Here is a 6,107-nt window from a genome sequence, read left to right on the forward strand (position 1 = left end):
AAGAGAGGGGAAGGAAGGAAGGAAGAAAGAAAGAAAGAAAGAAAGAAAGAAAGGAAAGAAGGAAGGAAGGAAGGAAGGAAAAAGAGAGCGCCTAGGGTGAGATCTCCCTGCACTACTCTGATAAAGGGTAGGTGGGCCTTCCGATACTGCCATACCTGATATGCCCCCGTGGTACACTCAGTAAACTTACCGTTTTTTCATCAACAAGAAAAATATTTTTTTTTTTTTGAGATAAGGTTTCCCTATATAATCCCAGATGGCCTGGAATTTGTTGTGTAGACCAGGCCTGCCTCTGCTTCCAGAGTGCTAGGATTAAACTTGCATGCCAATCATACCTGCCCTAGAAAGTTCTTAAAAAAACAAAACAAAACATTTTTTCAGGATTTATTTTTTAAGATAATGTGTATGTGTGTGTGCCTCTGTGTGAGTGTATCCCATATTTGGTGCCTTTAGATGCCAGAAGCATCCAATCTCTGGAGTTGTGAGCTGCCAGACACGGGTGCTCAGGCCCTCTGGAAAAGCAATTTATTTGCTGAGCCATCTCTCCAGCCCCTAATTCTTTTTTTTTTTGTGGGGGTGGGGCACATGTATGTACCACCATGCACATGTGAAGATCAGAGGACATTTGTTCTCTCCTACTATGTGGGTTCCAGGGATTTGGTGACCAGGGCCTTTATGTTTTCTTTAATACCCAGAAAAAAAGGAAAAGTCTCTATCTAGGTATATTTAGGATATATATTCTGTCTAGGAAAAACTCAATGGCTTAAAATGTATTTGTTTGTTTGTTTATTATTTATCACATAGTATATTCATATGTGTATAAATGCATGATCCTATGCATATGTATTTAGAGGCCAGAGGAGGATAGTTGATGTTTTGTCATTTTCTGCCTTGTCCCTGTGAGATAGGGTTTTTCATTGACCTTGTAGCTCATCGTTTTTTCAGATAGGCTGAGGGCCCAGAAAGCCCCACTGAGCCTACTATCTCTGTGCCCACCTCCAACACTGGGGTCACCGTGTACTGGGGATTCACTCTGGTCCTCACACTTGTGCTGCGAGTGTTCCCACTACCATGTCTCCAGTCTCACGTAGCTTAAGTTATATGTGACTATATAATGAGGTAGCAGTGTGAGTGTGTGTGTGTGTGTGTGTGTGTGTGTGTGTGTGTCTGTGTGTGTGTGTGTGTGTGTACTTCCAGCTCCGTCAGAGCCCTCTTGGCTGGGCTTGTTCCAGGCAGGGTGGTTATCAGAAGTGGCATGATAATGTTCTGGGGAGAATAACATAGTAGCTACATTATATCACTTTAATTGAGAATACATTGTTCCCTTTATTTGGAAGGTTAAGATAGTTTCAACAGGACTGTTAACTTCTCTTTTTTATCTTCTTTTATTTCATTTTGGGTTTTTGACACAGAGTATCTTTGTGTAACACTTCTGGCTAGTCTGGAATCACTTTGTAGAGAACAGAATGGTCTCTAATTCACAGAGATACTACTGCCTCTGCTTCTCAACTGCTGGGATTAAAGGTTGCGTACTACCACCCGTCTGGACACTTTCTGGTTTTTGTTTTGTTTTGTTTTGTTTTTAAATTAATGTGTATGTGTGTACATACAATGGACCACACGTGGAGGCCAGAGGACAACTTTTGTTTTGGTTCTCTCCATTCATCTTTACATGAGTGCCAGATGGAATGCAAGGGTCCCTAGGCTTACATGGTAAGCGTCTTTAACCAATAGGCCGTCTTGCTAGCCCTACCATTTTCTATAGAAATTATATACACACATACCTGTCACATATAATGTGTCACATATGTTAAGTATGTCTTGCTACTGTGACTAGCTAAGCATACTTTTCATATATTCTAAAATATATCCCAACCTTCTACCTCCTCCCAAAAGCCAAGGATAAGTTTTCAGCTTAGAAATAGATTTCTTGGGTTGACAAGATAGCTCAGCAGCTAAGAGCTCTGACTGCTCTTCGAAGGTCCTGAGTTCAAATCCCAGCAATCACATGATGGCTCACAACCATCTGTAACGAGATCTGACACCCTCTTCTGGTGTGTCTGAAGACAACTACAGTGTACTTACTTATAATAAATAAATCTTTGAGCTGGAGCAAGCTGGGTTGACCAGAACAAGCAGGGATGATTGGAGCGAGCAGAGGTCCTAAAATCAATTCCCAGTAACTATATGAAGGCTCACAACCATCTGTACAGCTACAGTGTACTCACATACATAAAATAAGAAATAAAAATAAATCTTTTAAAAGAAAGAAAGAAAGAAAAAAGGAATAGCTTTCTTTTCTTAGCCAGTGGGTGGTGATGCACACCTTTAATTCCACCACTCAGGAAGCAGAGGCAGGTAGATCTCTGAGTCTGAAGCCAGCCTTGTCTATAAAGTGAGTTTTTCTTTTCTTTTTATTTTTTTAAGATTTATTTATTTAGTTAGTTAGTTATTACATGTAAGTACACTGTAGCTGCCTTCAGTCACATCAGAAGAGGGCATCTTACTGGAGTTTGTGAGCCACCATGTGGTTGGTGGGATTTGAACTCAGGACCTCTGGAAGAACAGTCAGTGTTCTTAACCACTGAGCCATCTCTCCAGCCCAAGTTTTTCTTTTCTTATTTGTCGTTTTTAATTTGTGTGTGTGTGTGTGTATGCATGTGTGTGTGTGTGTGAGTGTGTATGAGGGGGGTCAGAGACAATTTGAAGGAGTTGGTTGTCTCTGTCTACCATTTAGATTTTCCAGATCAAATTTGGGTTGTCAGGCTCAGCGGCAAGTGCTTTTGCCTGACAGCCATCTCATAGGCTCCTAGAAATATTTCTACTTCTAGAGGCCATAATCCCTATCAGGAATTGACAAATTTTATGTAAGAGTCAGAGAATAAATATTTTAGGCTTTGAAGTTTGTTTCCTATCCTGTTGCAACTGCTTTCCCAATGTAGAATAAAAGCAGCCATAGATAACATAGAAAAGAATAGGTGTGGACATATGCCAATAAAACTTTATTTACAAAAACAGGCAGCTGGCTATGTTTGGCACACAGGATATAGTTTGCTATGAAATCTAAGGCAGCATTGTCCAATAGAAACATCATGCCAGCCACCTATTTAGCTATAAGAAGAATAGTTCTGTCCATGGCACCAATATAACTGGAACTGGTTCTCCAGGAAACACCAGGGAGAAGCCATTACCTGAGGCAGAAAGTTGTATATATTATTATTAATACATTTATTTCTTGTATGTGTACGTGCATGTGTGTGTGTGTGTGTATGTGTATGTGTGTGTTTATCAGCATACAAGTTCACGGCAAGTCAGTGGATATGAGAGGGCAACTTGTAGGAGATGGTTCTCTCTTTCCACCATGTGGGTCTGAAGAACTGAACTCAGATCATCAGGTTTGGTGGCAAACACCCTTACTCGCTGAGCCATCTCTTTGGTTCCAGAAAATGTGTCTCTGAGGGAGGACTTTGAAATTATATAGCTTTACCCACTTCTCTCCCTCCTCCCCCTCTTTCCTTCCCTCCCTCTCTCTCCCTTCCTCCCTGTAGTGGTTTGAATGGCCAAACCATGAATGGCTCCCAGAGATTCATGTGTTTGAATGCCTGGCCACAGGGAGTGGCACTATTCAGAGGTATGGTCCCAAGGCCACAAGGAAGTATGTCACTGTGGAGGAAGGCTTTGAGGTCTCATATGCCCAAGCTATACCCAGTGTAGTACACAGTCTCCTTCTGCTGCCTTCTAATCAAGATGTAGCACTCTCAGCTCCTTCTCCTGCACCATGTCTACCTGCACACTGCCATGCTTCCCATCATGATGATAATGGACTAAACCTCTGAAACTGTAAGCCAGCCCCTATTAAATATTTTCCTTTATAAGAGTTGCCTCTTCACAGAAATAAAACCCTAACTAAGACACTCCCTTTCTTTGTACATCATATTTACAGTTGAGGTATGATCGCTTTGAGGTTCTAGTAGCCATGCCTTGGTGCTACCATGCCTTCCCCTCATGATGGATCCTTATCTCTCTGAAACAGCAACCCAAATAACCTCTTCTTTCTGTAAGTTCCCTTGGTTATGGCATTTTATCAAAGCAACAGAAAAGTAATGAATGTAGATGTTGCTCTTAATGTTTACAGAACTAACAGACAGTTTGATCTTAAAATCCATGTAAGAAGCTAGGAGTCTCAGTAAACCAAAAGACTGTAACCCCAGCTCTGAGGGGCTTGGAGACAAAAGGACCATGGGAGCTTTCTGGCTTTCAGCTCAGTTGAGAGAGCCCCAGGTTTAGGGAGAGACCCCGCCTCAGAGGAAGAGTGATAATGGAAGACACTCTACAGAGATGAGCACATTGTCTACACACATGTGAACATCCACACAAAACGTTTTGAAAAATCACCTTTGAGCTGGGCAGTGGTGGCTCCCACCTTTGAGCCCAGCACTTTGGAGGCAGTGGCAGGTGGATCTTTGTAAGTTCAAGGCCAGCCTAGTCTACAGAGTAAGTTCCAGGACAACCAAGGCTACACAGAGAAGCCCTGTCTCAAGAAACTACAAGATAAAAAAATCACTTTCCTCAAACTGTAAAATCATCAAATATGTCTGGGAGTTTGAAATCTGGAGATACCTCTGGATACGTCTGGTCCATCTTGTCACTTTTTACTGGGACGGTTTGTAAGCTACTTGACCAATAATGTGACTCTCCAAGCTTCCAAGAAGAGGCTGTGAAAACAAATTGGGTAGCTACAGCAAGAGCATGCAGAAAAGGCTCCATAGGCCTTTTGTACAATTTCTGTCTACTACATCTGGGGCAAGCCAGTTCCTGCAGTGTAGCCACTGCTGTGAAGGATGTGGGGGGTGGGGGCTGTCTGTGTGGATCAGGCCTTGACTCAGGCCAGTACTTCCCCTTCAATTGTCAGAAGCCTCACATGGCCTAGGGGCAGCAGATGAATGAAGTTATAAAGTGCTTGGTTGCAGGGTTCAGGGTTCTTAGCTGCGAAATCACAACTTCTTATCGGTAGTGCTGGAGGACATTGATATAGTTCTAGTAATGTCAACTTAGTTCTAGCTAGGAGACTAGAGTCAGAGCTGAACTGAAGCCCTGAATTATACAGGGGATAGTCACTTTTTCTTGGTCACAATTTGGCCTGCAAAGATCATGGCTCTCTCTTTTCCCAGACTAGACTGATCTTGGCCCTTAAGCCCTATTTCCACTGGTGGTGGGAAAAGCAGATGAGTCACCCCTTACCCATCTTAGGCATTGGCACTCTTATGGTAGTCCCTTTCAGGGTGGCTCTCCCTCACCCCTACTTCCCTGTCCTTTCTCATTCTCTAGTCCCAGCTTGAGGACAGTTCCCACATGCTCATGCTGGTACTCAATGACCTCAGCCCATCCACCAGGTCTCCAGCTGCTTGCCTAATCCCTCCAATTAGCAGAGTGAAAAGAGAAAAGTATTTCTTTTTCTCCCCCATAAAGCCTGTGATATGAATAGGGCTTATCAGGGGCAGATAACTCTGTTCTACTTGGTGTCAGCTAGGGTCGCTGGAAGGACAGTGGCTAGGATCATCTATGGGGTGTTTATGACAGTAGATAATGCTGTCACTAGTAACTTCATCTGGAGCTTTCAGTTGGAGCTAATGACCTCTGCCTGTGGCCTAGACTTCTTTATAGCATGGCAGCTGGGTTCTATTGGCAAGTGGGGGACAGCAGGGGAAGTCAATTTGCCTTTTATGTCACCAGTCTTCAGAAACCAAATAGTATGCCTTTCATCCTATTGTTTTTGCCAAGATGGTCAGAAAGATATGCTTAATTTGCTGTTGATTATTTGTCTTAGTTAGGGTTTCATTGTTCTGAGCAGACACCATGACCAAGGCAACTTTTGTAAGGGGCAACAGTTAATTGGGGCTGGCTTCCAGGTTTACAGGTTCAGTCCATTATCATCATGGTGGGAACATGGCAGAGTCCAGGCAGGCATAGTGCTGGAGGAGCTGAGAGTTCTACATCTTGTCCCAATGACAAACAGAAGACTGACTTTTCCTCACTGGGTGGAGCTTTAAAGCTCCCTACAGTGACACACTTCCTCCAACAAGGCCACGCCTTCTTTTTTTTTTTTT

This window comes from Mastomys coucha, chromosome X (genome assembly GCF_008632895.1).
Source record: "Mastomys coucha isolate ucsf_1 chromosome X, UCSF_Mcou_1, whole genome shotgun sequence".
NCBI lineage: Eukaryota > Metazoa > Chordata > Mammalia > Rodentia > Muridae > Mastomys > Mastomys coucha.